Below are 15431 nucleotides of genomic sequence, written 5' to 3' on the forward strand. Positions count from 1 at the left end.
AAAAATGGCATGTCTAGAGGAGTGCATCTGCAGCCTATCGCCACAAATGACTCCGGAACGAGTGATGATGAGAAGGAGGCATGATATTAGGGTACCAGAAGAGAAGGAATGGGTTCTTCTAGAAGTACTACACCGAGAGAGGGTCGTAATATTTTCGACCTGCTCCGCAGAATAGGCTGCTGACTAGAGCTGAAATCCGGGCAGGGAGGAGGTGGAAGGGGGTTAGATACAGGCAATCACCGCGAACGGCTGGGTACAGATTATTGAAAGTTCGGTTGAGTTCTCTAATTGCCATGGATCGTTTACTAATTACATTACATCAGAGACGTCAAACATTTGTATTTTGTGAATTTGGACATTCAGTGGTGTTCATTGAATAGTCTCGCCTCTATTTGTCGTGATCATGCCGACGTCCATAGAGGACCTGGAGAAGGTTACAGAAAGCAGCCACTCTCGAGACCCATAGCTCTACAACGCGTGGAGTCGTGATGTGTGAGACTATTGATACGAGAACGAAATTGATTCGGTAATTGTTGAAGGGAGGCTGAATATTCCTAGTATGTGACAAGAATGCTAAGCTCTGTTTTCATACCCTTACGACCAGGATACCAAATGGTATGTTCCAGCAGGATAATGCCAGACTTCACACTGCAGTTCACGCTTGGAGAGCGTACAGAATCTTGACTGGGCTGCCAAGTCGCCTGATTTGTCACCCATAGAGCACGTCTGGGATGCAGTGGGAAGAGGTATAACATCACGCCAGCCGCTAACCAGCCGTCTTCATCAACTAACATGGATGTTTAAGCGTAGGTTTCCGCGGCCGTTGTGACAGACAACAAAATCCTTCTGGGTATGTGACCGCATTGTCCGCGTTCTCCAACGTTTGGGGCACTGGTGCAAATGGTCTTCCTCAGGGTGTTTTTGCTAACTGCTCAATGATAAAAGTTTTAGTTCTTATATATTGGCGGAAGAGGCTTTCATCGTACTCTGATATCATATCAGAGTACGATAGCAACCTCTTCCGCTGGTGTATTTCTCATTCAGCAGTTATCAAAAACACTCTGAGGAAGGCCATTTGCAACAGCAGCCGAAACGTCGGAGAACTATACACCCAGAAGAAATTTCTTGACTATAACCCAGCATGTGCTTCCAGCATGCAAGAAATTGCTCAAGATGACATTAAACGTCTCTGTGGAGTCGTTTCATAGACACTTCTCTCACTGGATTCTGTGCATCCTATTCTGTCTACCGCCTGATTGCGGTTTAATTTATTTACTCTCACAGAAAGACTAGGCAGTCAAAGTACGGCTTATTAAATGATATTATGTTTGATTTCTTTTGTGTTACATAGGAAACCATGACCTGTATTTATTACGTTTTTCCCTTCACCCTACCCTATGTGTGCGTAAATGTGACTGAATGAGTATTTTTACGAGTGGTTTCGGGTTTCTTTTGCTGGGTACGCTGAGTTGGTTGTCGTCTGCTAGGAGCAGGTGATGTTTGCTTCTCGTTTGGAGGGTAGCTCAGGGTGACCAACTTAGGACCCCAGTACCTGGACAGAGAGATTTACTCCTTCTACTTTGGGACTGGTTTGTCTGTCAGCTTACCCCTCTGGTAGCTTCCGTTGCACCGGTAGTTAGGCGAAGCTCGGTGGAGAAAGGACACTCTGCAGCTAGCGGTTGGTGAGTACAGTTGATAGCTCCTAGAGAAGATTTCTGCTGATAGGAAGTAGGTCGACTTAGAACTTCCCTATGTTAAATTCATGGCATATTTAAGTACTTCAGCTTAACTGAAGCGTGTGTAGTTATGTATTTTCGGAATGTGATATAATTATTTTGTTAAAAATCGGCAATGATGGTGGTTGAAATTAAAAGTGTGGAAGTTGCTTTGTTCCTTTCGGGCAGTCGTGGGTATGTAGATGGAATGATTGAATTATTGTGTTCCACTTCCCTTTTGCGTGTTTTTCCTTTTTAATTGCGCGATTCTACAATTTTTTGCGAGTTATTTAGTTAAACTTTTTTGTTCATGCACCAGTCACATGTATTCATAGGATGTACATCAAATTCAGTAATGAAATAAATGTGCTACGTAAAAGATAAACTCTGCGTCGTTTATCTTTCTCATTGATGCCTGTTTCCGAGTTAATTTCTATTCCCTGATTTTTTTAAGTACGACACACAACCCTGTTCATCTTGTTAGTTTCTTAATTCTTATAATTAAATTCTGAATTTAATTAGACTGATAATTTCCAGTTCGGTGTTTTCTTAATTGTTAGGAAGGGCTTGGGCTGGTGGCGACCCTGTAATTTTTAAACTTATTATTGTCCTTGTGAAGTGTCTTAACCAGAAATTACGCACAAGGGTTACATCCCCATTATTCTTGGTACATAACGTATGTCGAGCCTTGGCTAGGGTCCGTTTACATTTGTGCATACATACTTTACAGACATTCGGAGACTGTTTGCTCCCATGGGACAATGAATACAGAAGGTATGTGTCCCCGTGGGGGTCACATCTTAAATCAACAATGATGATGAAAATCTGTTCCGAATGTAATGACAGCTTAATCATTTAACATCCATTAATACATCTCCACAAATTTTGAAAGATATCGGACTTGGGTTTCATGGTGTAACACTTCCCATTTCCGCGAGTGTAATTTTGCAAAGTTCCTGTAAGAATACTCGTAATACTGTTACGTTGTTGGTGAAAACGGAGAGGTAATGACGACTAGCTGCGTGTTTTCACTCGGTGTAATGACGTTGGCCTGGCAGCTGCTATTGGGGGCGGGGGGGGGAGGGGAGGGAGGAGGAGAGAAGCGACGAGGGAGGGAATTTTACGCGTCTCACGTTGGCAGGACGTCCTTAACTGCTGATACCCCTGCCGACGCAAGGCGCCATAAACTGAACGCCCCGGCACCGCCGCACCTCTCCTCCGAGGACACTAAAGCAAGGAGTATTCGGCACCGGCGACTGCCAAGTTATAGATAGTGCCTTGGGGGCTGCGCTGCGCGGCTTCGCTACCACGTCAGCGTGGATGTACTTCCGTGAGCCGCGTTTACCTCCCTTATTTACGTGCCGGCAGGTGTGTTCCACGTCCCCTTCCTCATCCCCTTCTCTTACGCGTTACATCGTATGGGCACGGGAAATCTGAATCTGAACACACAATCTCCACGCACAAACGTCGGTTACACGATAAATCAGTCTAATCTAAAAACCGTAAATTCAACTAAATATCTAGGTATCACAATTACGACAACTTAAATTGGAAGGGACAGATAGAAAATGTTTTTGTGAAGGTTAACCAAAGACTGCGTTTTATTGGGAGGACACTTAGAAAATGTAACAGACCTACTAATGAGACTGCCTACAGTACGCTTGTCCGTCTTCTTTTAGAATACTGCTGCGCAGTGTGAGATCCTTACCAGACAGTACTGACGGAGTACATCGAAAAAGTTGATAGAAAGGCAGCACGTTTTGTATTATCGCGAAATGTGGGAGAGTGACAGAAATGACACAGGATTTGGGCTGAAATCATTAAAAGAAAGGCGTTTTTCGTTGCGACAGAATCTGCTCACGAAATTCCAATCACCAACTTTCTGCTCCGAATGCGAAACGTTTTTGTTGACACCGACCTACATAGGGAGGAACGATCACCACGTTAAAATAAGGGAAATCAAAGCTCGTACGGAAAGATATAGGTGTTCATTCTTTCCACGCGCTGTATGAGATTGCAATAATAGAGACTTGTGAAGGTGGTTCGATGAACCCTCTGCCAGGCATTTAAATGTGATTTGCAGAGTATCCATGTCGATGTAGATGTAGAAAAACACGTGCGTCGATTCTCACTTACACTTATTTCTACACGCGTAGCCAAGCTAATAAATATTTATCAGCAACAAAGAATAATGTCTCGCTGCATCAGAAACATATGGTTGCTTCCACGTAAGATATAGTTCAAGTCGTCGAAACAGAATATGTGACAGATGGTAAGACATCACATTACGATTACATTACGTTGGTTGTATTCCATTGATGCCACAGAACGAGGTCTGTGGAATATGGAACAAAGCTAATGTTACTTTTAAAGGAATATGAAATACTCATTTTTCAGCGATTCTGTGACGATCCTCTTTGATGGAATAAGAGGAGTTGCTGAAAAGGAAGTTTTTTTAAATCACACAGACGAGATATACTGACTATAGGAACTCATCACTGTTTTTTAACAAAATTCTTCGACTATCTGATCAAGAGTATCCGAACACCTTTACTTAATTTGAAGTTGATCCCAGACGTCACGAGAAGTGGGCCCACCAGTATAGGAGGAGGCGCCTGGTATTGTGTTGTCCGTGGAGAAGCAGTAATAGCTGAATGGTTCGGCCAGGAGAGTTCAGTGACTTGGAATATGGACTTGTCGTCTGATGTCACCTGAGTAACACATACATCACCGACATTTCAACCATACTAAAGCTGTTAGGTTGACTGCTGGCGATATGACTGTAACTAACACAGCTAAACGCAACCCAGACAGATTCGTGTACTGGCGGGCAGCGACCGTCGAGCTTTGGGGAGGGCCTTTATAAAAGGTCGCATGAAATCAGCGGAAGAAATGACTCTTGAGCAGTCCAGCTAGCACAATGACTGTGCGTAGCGAATTAAAAAGAGTGAGTTTGCAATAGCAGAGCAGTACATCATTAGTGACACATCTGTGTTGTCAATGGTGAGCGACGCTTGAGGTGGTGTAGAGAGGGATAACACTGGACAGTGTATGACTGGAAACGAGAGATTTCGAGTGACGGGAATCCGATGTAAGATTTGGGTTTGGCGATTGACTAGAGAACGTTAGTTGCCATCATGTATAGAGGCAACAGTGAAGTACGGATGTTTTGTCTTACAGTATAGGGATGTTTTCTGTGGTTAGGATATGGGCCTCTTATTAGGAAAACCACAAAAGCGGGAGGTTATCAATATATTTTACGGCTTTGTCTACTACTTACAGGAATCTTTCGGAGACGATAATTGTACCATCATGACAATGCTCCCTGTCACAAAGCAGCATCTGTGAAGCAGTGGTTTTTAGACAATAACATCCATCAAATGGACTGGCGCGCCCAAGATTCTGGACCTGAACCCAACGAACACCTTTGTGATTAGGTTCGACGTCGATTGCGCTCCAGACACCAACGTCCAACATAACTACGTTCTACGGTTTTGGCTTTTGAGAAAGAATGGGATGACATCTCTCCAGAGACATTCAGGTGATTGAAAGTGTCACCATCAGACTTCAAGCAGTTGTAAAGACAGACGGTGGACACATCCCATATTAAAGTCCACTAATAGGTCCCCGGATACTTTTGATCGGATAGTGTATCATTACCGATTTCTACTTCGTAACAAGTTATCATCAAATGATTCTCAAATGGTTCAAATGGCTCTGAGCACTATGGGACTTACCAGCTGAGGTCATCAGTCCCCTAGACTTAGAACTACTTAAACCTTACTAACCTAAGGACATCACACACATCCATGCTCGAGGCAGGATTCGAACTTGCGACCGCAGCAGCAGCGCGGTTCCTGGCTGAAGTGCCTAGAACCGCTCGGCCACATCGGCCGGCAATGATTCTCATCCGCTTGGGTTTTATGGTCAGCATGTTGTGTACGATATCCCAGGCTGTCCAAGCCCAGTGTTGCTCTGTCTCTCGAACGAGTCTGGGGAGCGAGGTCGACCGCAGCCTACTGGGGAGAACTATACCATAATTTACCTGAAGTAATTTAAGCAATGGACTCACTTCCTTAGGAACGAAGTTCACTTCCGCATCTGGCGACGCAGATAGGTTTTCCGTGGCTTACTTAAGAGAAATGCCATAATAATTACTTTGAAATGGGCACAGCTGATTTCCTTCCTCGCTGTGAGCTTGAGTTCCGTCTGTAATGATCTAGTCGCCGATGGTACGTTAAATACTAATCTTCCTTCCTTGAAGACGTTTAATGGTAACACGCAGAACATAAATATTTTTGGCCAGACTGTGTTCAAAAATGGTTCAAATGGCTCTGAGAACTATGGGACTTAACTGCTGTGGTCATCAGTCCCCTAGAACTTAGAACTACTTAAACTCAACTAACCTAAGGACATCACACACATCCATGCCCGAGGCAGAATTCGAACCTACTACCGTAGTGGTCGCGCGGTTCCAGACTGTAGCGCCTAGAACCACTCGGCCACTCCGGCCGGCCAGACTGTGTTTTAAACGCTTGAGGTACTATGACCGAATCAATCGCTTTAGAAAACCAATATGTGTGTGTGTGTGTGTGTGTGTGTGTGTGTGTGTGCGCATCGGGGGAGGCTTTTGTTTTGTGTGTGTGTGTGTGTGTGTGTGTGTGTGTGTGTGTGTGTGTGTGTGTGTAGGAATTGTCCCGGCTTGAAATCACCTAGACGTCATTGATAAATGCCTGTCACGTAATGATTTATCCACACGAGGAAAGTACTAGTAGTCTCTGGGTGCCATGTGAGAGGATTACGGGGAGTGGGCGGCGAGAGAAGGTAAAATAGGTGCAGGTGTGATGGGCCCTCGGACAGCTTCCCACAACGCACCATCTTGACAGCTCCCTAGATCCTCACCAGATGACGGTAGTACGCTCCTATGACGGTTTCCACGTAGGAGCATAATCTGGGAGCAACACACCACGGCAATCGCAAAATACGTTCTTCGTTACTGTTTCGTCTAGCCTTGTCGTCAATCTTATTGTGTCTAGGAAGCCTTCATACTCGATTCGCTAGAGAAGCAATCAAACAATTCGTAATAATTTTTATTACATAAGGAAATTACAGATACTTAACTTCGGCAATTACAAAGATGTGTCGCAAGCAAGGGGCGACATACGAAATAATAAGTCTTTGCAGTGACTGCTGATCTCTAACAAACAAAAGTATTTCCTGAACTGCTATCCAAGTCGCTAATCTTGAAGCTGCTATCGAACTAAGCCGTCACCAGTCTGTCGCGGCGCTTATATCCTCTTCACATAGGACCGCTGCTGTTGCGTTGTCGTCCTGGAGGGAGGCCCGGCCAGCGTACGATTGGCTGACTTCTTCTCACATCTTTCTCTTCCCTGTCGTTCCCGACTGGCGTGCTGGCGCTTGGCTTTACGCCGTACCAGTTACGTTCCTCGATTAGAGTTCTGTGTTCGCCTTTTTCGGCGGTGGTGAATCCTCGTATTTACACTGCCTGCTTTGCACCTGTCTCAGAGTCGTTGTGGTAATGTCATCACTATTCCATGATGATTAGGTGGATAAAGAAGGCACCTCAATTGGCCTGACAAATAAAAATTTCTTGATGATCAGAAAGTAGCCATCTTTAAATGCAAGGGTCCTCCAATAAATAATGCAACACGTATTTTCTCGGTCAATTTCGGTTGAAAAAACACAGAATTCGATGTGGAATAATACCACTTAAGCTCCTATTGTTTCATTGAGTTGCTATACGTGGCGGCACTATACGTACCTTTCAAAATGGCGTCTGTAACGGAGGTGAATTCCAAGCAGAGAGCGGTCATTCAAATTGTTTTGGCAGACAACCAGAGCATCGCAGATATTCATTGGCAATTGGCGAATGTCCACGGAAATGTGGCAGTGAACAAAAGCACGTTGAGTCGTTGGGCAAGGTGCCTGCCATCATCGCAACAATGTCCGCAAAACCCGCCCGATGTCCCGCATGTCGGCCGGCCGCACACAACTGCTGCGACTTCTACAGTGTTGGAATGTGCGGACTCTGCTTCGAGGTGATCGATGGATGAAAAGCACATCACTGCACAACTGGACGGTGTTGGTACGCTGACACTCTCGCACAGCAGTTGGGGTATTCAAACTTGTGTGCCCAAGTCTCGCACCTTCTGGCTTCGGTGTGTTTGGCCCAAGATTGTGGGAAGCAGTACGTGAATGATGGGGAATTATTGATGCGACAAGGCGTTGGCTCTAACATCGTCAAATAGAATGATACCACACGGGCTCACAGGCCCTTCCAGTGAGGTCGCGTAAGACCGTCGTGTTGAACGGAGTTTGTGTCGAAAAGTAGTGTTTTGTAGCCAAAAGAGTGGAGAATAATATGGTGTATTAGAATCCTGAATAAAACCAACATGATTTCCGAAAAAACAGTGTTGCAATAGTTATTGAACGTCCCTCATGTGAACGTATAGCGTGAAATCAAAATGACTCGTTCCACGTCATTACGATTAATCGTTCAAATGATCTACAGGACATGAAACTAAGTAGGTAATTAACAGCAGCAACATTTCCGCTGCTGATTCGATTCGGCGGGTTCTTTGCATGGTGTGAGCAGTAACGGAATCTTACGGGCAGCGACCGCCGACATGTTAAAATTTCGTGTGAAAACTGAACTCTAATTAATTTCACTTTTTACACTGATGGTCTCCCATTTCGTTCTTCATCATGCAGACTTGTCTGACCACACGGGAAGCTTGTTCGCCTCTTAACCACTGTGTCATATGATGGTGCCTTGTTGGCGTACGAATCCATCAACTCAGCGTGTTGCAGTGTTAGTCCCCTTCATGTACCGAAACGGAAATACCGTACGAGACTCACTTTGATCAACGGGCTGTGCCATTTTATTTCGGCTGCTCTAGGTGCTGCTATGGCATTGTAGCGCGGCGATTCGAATGTGTATCAGGATTACAGGGATATACACAATGGCATAACTACATTCCTAGAGACCGGTGCAGGTGTCTAAAGTGGCCTCTCCCTCCCGTTCGCCATGCCAGCCAGCCCCCTCCGCTTCCCCTTTGCCAACATACAAGAGCAGCCCCCCCCCCCCCCCTCACACACACACACACACACATACACACACACACACACACACACACACACACACACACATGACTAACAAGAGACAAAAAAGCCGAGAGAGAGGGGTGAGGGTGGGGGGGGGGGGGGAGGACGTTTAAAATACGCTCCAGGTATACAGTGAAAACAGTCGAACATCGGATGCAGCCAAACTAAAGCAGTACGAACATAGACAGTGTGTTTCTATGAAACTAGTGCCTGATTATAGTTTTCTGGATAAATGCTTTTTACATTGTTTTTTGGACTATGTTTGCAAAAGAGAAACTTTTACAAGAAGAGAGTAATAGGAAAACAACTATGAATACCCACAGAGAAAAAAGAAAATTCTTCAAAACAAAGAGTTTGTTCAAATAACTTTTATTTAATGACCAATGGGCAAGCTGTATACGGAAGTTCTTGTTTACTCCCTGCGTGGAATCCTGCTCTCTCCCTTGTCGAACAACAGACTGAGTTAATGCTACTTCATCCGTTATAATTTATGTATACCCAATCGATAAATTCTGACGTCGGTCGCCTTGTGTGTTGGTACTAGAGCTCGCGCGTTTGTGTGTGTGTGTGTGTGTGTGTGTGTGTGTGTGTGTGTTGTCTTTCCGGAAATGCTCTGTATATTGAGGTTTTAAATCCCTCACACAGATATTACTTGCTTCTTTCGTGCCTTGAAAATGAAAGGGTGTGCACCTGTAAAAATATCGGTGGTTGTCGAAGACATCACCTGGCAGCATTCCACTATTTTAACATTACATACGCCGAGAGAAGCTCAACTTTCACAAATAGGTTGTGATTTTTGTTAGACTTACCCATCTATCAATACAGCTGTGGTCTTACAGATGCGGTTCTAGGCGCTTCAGTCCGGAACCGCGCTGCTGTTACGTTTGCAGGTTCGAATCCTACTTCGGGCATGGATGTGTGTGATGTCCTTAGGTTAGTTAGGTTTAAGTAGTTCTAAGTCTAGGGGACTGATGACATCAGATTTTAAGTCCCATGGTGCTTAGAGCCATTTGAGCCGTCTTACAGATGATAGACTACCCAGTCAAAACAAATGCATGTGCTGCAAACAACGAAAAAGTTTTGCCTAATTTTCCGTCGTCATTGTACTCGTACGCTTCAAATATTTTAAAATATTTAGGTAATACCGTTGTGCCGGAAAACGTTTGGGTGAGGAAATCGAAAAAAAAAAGAAAACAGATGGACTCGTTCTGGTAATAAATTAATTATTTACTGATACAATATCCGAACATTGAGATTAAGCCTTGCGAATGCACGAAACTAACAGAAAAGTTAAAATATCTAGTTACAATGCTATAGGCCTACCAACATTTCTAACAGAGCTCTAGTAGCAAGGAGAGTTCAGAAAAATGAGCCTGAGTAGCCTAAAGCGCGAACGGCTACGATTATTCAGTTTATCGACAGACTTCATGGACAATCCGATTTTGGCAGGCGATGGTTTAGTGTGTTGGTGGAAGTCACACGTACGTCTTAAAGCAGTCGACGATCTGTGAGCTCTTGGCGTAGTCTGAATGGAACGAAATACATTCAGATAGCATTAAAAGGAAAAGACTAGTTCCAGAACGTAGCTGTTGATCACCAGCATGCTACGGAGATTTGCAATAATCATTTTATGCTTGTAGTTATGATCTATTTTCTTTCTTTTCTATTTTAATTCTTACTTTGTTTATTTTGTTTGAGTCGTCAGGGTGTTTCTTGTTCTTAGGGGCACCTGGATATTGTCGAGTTGACCCAACATATTCCCGTCCACGCATGTACCTGCCTATCTATATCCGGATCCCGCTCCAGCTACTGCCGGGTCTGGGTGCTGACGAGTCCTCTCCATTTGGCTCGGTCCTCCCACCACTTTTCTTCCTCCACTTGCTGCCAGGTCACACCTCTCCTTTCCACAGATGTTCTCACTCTCGTTTTCCACCGTGTTCTTGGGCGCCCTCTAGTACTTTTTCCATCCATCTTTAGTTCTTCCATGATTTTGGTGAGTCTCTGCCCACACATCCTCTTAACATGCCCGTACCATCTTAATCTCTTTTTTTTTTCAATTTCTTCTCTCATACTTTCTTGTTTAAGGTCCTTTCTGATATATACGTTCCTTACTCCGTCCATTCTTGTTTTTCCCTTAATTGCATGTACCTGTATACAAACAAATTAATTACAGAATTTTATTTTTTTGAGGCGATGACTGATGCTTATGTCGTAAGTATATGGGTCTTTCAGTTTGCAAACTGGTGGTGAAGGTAGGTGGAGAATGCTTCAGGCGAACTGGACCGTGCATTTCGTAAGTGCCGTTCCGCTACAGTCGCCTCCTGTGCAGTCGGATCCGCACTGACAAGGAGGCTCTGCACTGGCTCTGGCTGGTCCTTTTGGTGGCGCCTACCGCGTTCAAAGACATTAGCATAACATACACCACGGCGAGTGCCCTCCAAACACGGCTCCACACCTCGCGGTCGATTCTCTCTGCAGCCAGCTTAGGCGGTGGAGGTGGATGTGCAAATTTGCACAAAGTTTACATGGCTTTGCGTGTCTCTCAAAACAGAGAAACATGGAAGTCGTTAAAACCTGTCGTAGGCAAGAGGAAAATCACTTAATAGTCGTGCTTACGAGTATTTGAGGGCAGTGCCGCGGGCGAAACCTCCAAATGCGGGCTCGGAAAGCAAAATGGTGTTTCGCAGTCGGAACACACTCGCATTCCACGGCAAATGTTGTCGCAGATTTCTACAAGCTAATTGTACTGGCCACCACTTCATACTGCTATGTAAACTGCCTACTTCAAGGAATTTGGCCACGTACATGCTCTCGTCAGACGTAAAAAGTAATTTCAGGACTACTCGAAGGGAGTGTTATAGTATACACAGTAAATATAAAGGACGCAGTGGATGACATCGGAAGCTTTGTGACGCTGTCCACAAAATATGCTGTTATAAATACGAAGGGTGATTAATAAATAACGTAACACATTTTGTTTCTCGGCGAGTTTGTAGTGGGACATCGTGAAATATTCCTCCTTTAGCCCCTATAGTTTCATGAAGTTGCGATAGGTGGCGGCGCCACATGCAGCCTTCAAAATTTCGTCAGTAACGGACGTGCGTTCCAAGCAGAGAGCTGTCACTGAGTTTGTTTTGGCGGAAAACAGAGCATCACAGATATTCATAACCGCTTGCAGACTGTCTACGGACACCTGCCTGTTAACAAAAAGCACGGTGAGTCCTTGGGGGGAGGCGTCTTTCATCAAAGCAACAAAGTCTGACAAACCTGTCTAATCTCCCGCGTCCCGGCCCGTGGCACGCAGCTGTGACTCCTGAAATGTCGGAACGTGTGGACACTCTCATTCGAGGTGATCGATAGATCACAAACAAACACCTCGCTGCACAACTGGATGTCTCTGTTCGTAATGCTAAAACACTCCTCCACTAGTTGGTTGGTTGATTTGGGGGAGACGACCAAACTGCTAGGTCATCGGTTCAAAAATGGTTCAAATGGCTCTGAGCAATATGAGGTCATCAGTCCCCTAGAACTCAGAACTAATTAAACCTAACTAACCTAAGGACATCACACACATCCATGTCCGAGGCAGGATTCGAACCTGCGACCGTAGCCGTCGCGCGGTTGCGACTGTAGCGCCTAGGACCACTCGACCACCGCGGCAGGCGGTCATCGGTCCCATCGGATTAGGCAAGGATAGGGACGGAAGTCGGCCGTGCCCTTTCAAAGGAACCATCACGGCGTTTCCCTGAAACGATTTAGGGAACTCACGGAAATCCTAAAACACGATGGCTGGACGTGGGTTTGAACCGTCGTTCTCCCGATTTCGAGTCCAGTGTGCTAACCACTGCACCATCTCGCTCGTTCACCAACTGGGTAGTTAAAGCTGTCTGCCCATTGTGATCCTCATCGCCTTACAGAAGACCATAAAGAGCAACGAAGGACGACTTGTGCGGAATTGCTTGTGCGTTACGAGACTGAGGGTGAAAATTTTTTTTCGAACTTCGTCGCAGGCGATGAACTGTGGGTCCATGATCTCGAGTCAGAAAGAAAGCGGCAATCTAAGGAGTGGCGACACACTACCTCTACTCCGAAGGAAAAGTTCAAAGCCGCATCCTCAACCGGGAAAGTCATGGCGACGGTCTTCTAGGACTCTGAATGGGTTATTCTGTTTAAAGTCTTCCCTGATGGTGCAACGGTCAACTCTGTAGCGTATGGTGCTACCCTCAGGAAATTGAAGAAATTGAAGAATTGAAGAATTGTTCATAGCCACAAACACAGCATGGATATCGCGCCTTCCAACTTCTAACTGTTCAGACCAATGATGGATGCATTACGCGGGAAGCAGTACGTGGATGATGCAACAGGACGTTGGCTCCGACGTCGACCAGCAGAGTGGTACCATACGACATACACGCCCTCCTAGTAAGAAGGCGCAAGACCGTCTCATTGAATAAATGATGATGAATTCCCATACTCCTCGACAGAGCGTAGGGGACGATGCCGGAGACCCGAACCGCTTTACTAGGCAATTCTAGGCGCTAAGTCCGGAACCGCGCGACTGCTACGGTCGCAGGTTCGAATCCTGCCTCGGGCATGGATGTGTGTGATGTCCTTAGGTTGGTTAGTTTTAGGTAGTTCTAGGTTCTAGGGGACTGATGACCATAGATGTTAAGTCCCAGTGCTCAGAGCCATTTTTTTTTACTAGGCAAGGTCCTTGCGGAGGTGGTTTGCCATTGCCTTCCTCCGACCGTAATGGGAATGAATGATGATGATTAAGACGACATAACAACACCCGGTCATCTCGAGGCAGGTGAAAATCCCTGACCCCTCTGGGAATCGAACCCGGCATATTGTGGCTACGTTTTTCGTGTTTACTGATAATAGGGCAGCCCTTGGTCTCGTTGGAGATCTGCCCACCGTCCTCGCAGATACCGATACCAGTGTTAACAGCGTGGTGAAATTTTGTGGACCATCAGGCCTCATCCCTAAATTGGTGGGGAAGGACGGCAGACTTTAGTACGTTATAAACTGCTCTGCATGAGGGGACAGCCTTCGTCCCCACCCATGAGATTTTCTGTTGATTTTTCGTCAGGGCTCTGATGACCGTGATGTCGAACGCCCCCTCAACCCAAATCATCATCATCATCATCATCATCATCATTAGTCATCATCATCATCATCCAGAGAGGGCGGCTGTGTCCAGATACTCAGTCATATGTAACAACCGAATAGTGTTAACCCGACTAGTGTCAGCTAAGGCCTGAAGCACCGAGACTGTTAGCCATAAAATAAATGACATCTTAAGGACGGCTGTAGGTGTTACATTTGACTATTTTCCTTTCTCCCCGAACCCTGTCTCCCAATCCCAAGCAACACTCACGTTTTGGACGTGACAGCATATCTCAGCTGCTTCACCCCGTATCTACATCTATAAAACAGTAGGCATACTCGGTATAAACACAAATACAAGGGCACAACTTCGATTGCTGTGTTCTCTCTCATCCTGATGAGGCTTCGTGCTTCATTCCGTGCACGCGCCGCGGCAGTGCGCTCGATGCGACGGTTATTTCCCCGAGATCGGAGTATGTGTCCCGAGAGCTGTGAGAATATCAGAGAGTACGCAGACGGGTTGCTTGAGGGGGAATTCCTCACGGGCGATTTCCCAGCGCAGACGCTCCAGCAGCGCCTCTCCGTCAGACGCGGCAGCTGCACGAGTGCGGGCGAACCGCTAATGCCCGCCGTTACAACCGCCCCCGCGCTAGCCGGCCCCGCCTTTGGCAATTTGTTTACACTCGGGTAGTTTTTATCGGGCGTCGCTCTTCCTTAGCGCAGCCGGGCGTGAGAGTCTCGAGAGAGACTAGGCGGCGGCCGGGGCCAGATCCGCTCGCTCGAAATTAACGAGCGGCACACTCGTTCCGTTCGTCTCGAAATCGCGCGCCGTACGCCCCTGCATTCTAACACCGGCAAAGAGGTGAGTGCTTCTCGGGCCGCCTCCAATGGGGACGCTTTTGGTACTTCGCCTTGTTTGCGCGGTGAAGATGTGATACAAACGCACCTGTTTATGTCGCCACGCAACGGCCGCTGTAGAGTGCTATTGACGTGTTTATCGGAATATTGTCTAACAGCGAAGAAGTATAGCACTATATTTCATAGCCCGTAATACCTATACATCTAAATTCTGGCGTATCACAATTAATGGCTGAGCTGTGGACGGCTCGCGTTGATACCATTTATTGTTTGTCATCTTCTTATGCCATTTACTGGCGTCACTAACTTCCTGCCTTAAGCCGGGTTCACACAGGCACTGCTAATGGCGAACTGCAGTTGCTTTGTAGTTGCATGTGTGAACTCCTAGTTTTCGGTGGCGCCATTTAAGAAGCGCAACTTTTGTCACGCCACAAAAAGTTGAACTTGGTTCTACTTTGTTGCGCCATTTTGCCTTCTCCACAATCGAATAACGTCATTCGAATGCTACCTCGCGGTTGGATTCAAACCTTTCTAGTGCGTATTCGTTCGCAGATAGTGCTTTTGTTTGTGCGTTTGCTATTAATTAGAACTATGATTGAAGGACAGTTCGTTTGTACTTTCATG

Source organism: Schistocerca americana, chromosome 3, assembly GCF_021461395.2.
Source record: "Schistocerca americana isolate TAMUIC-IGC-003095 chromosome 3, iqSchAmer2.1, whole genome shotgun sequence".
Lineage (NCBI taxonomy): Eukaryota > Metazoa > Arthropoda > Insecta > Orthoptera > Acrididae > Schistocerca > Schistocerca americana.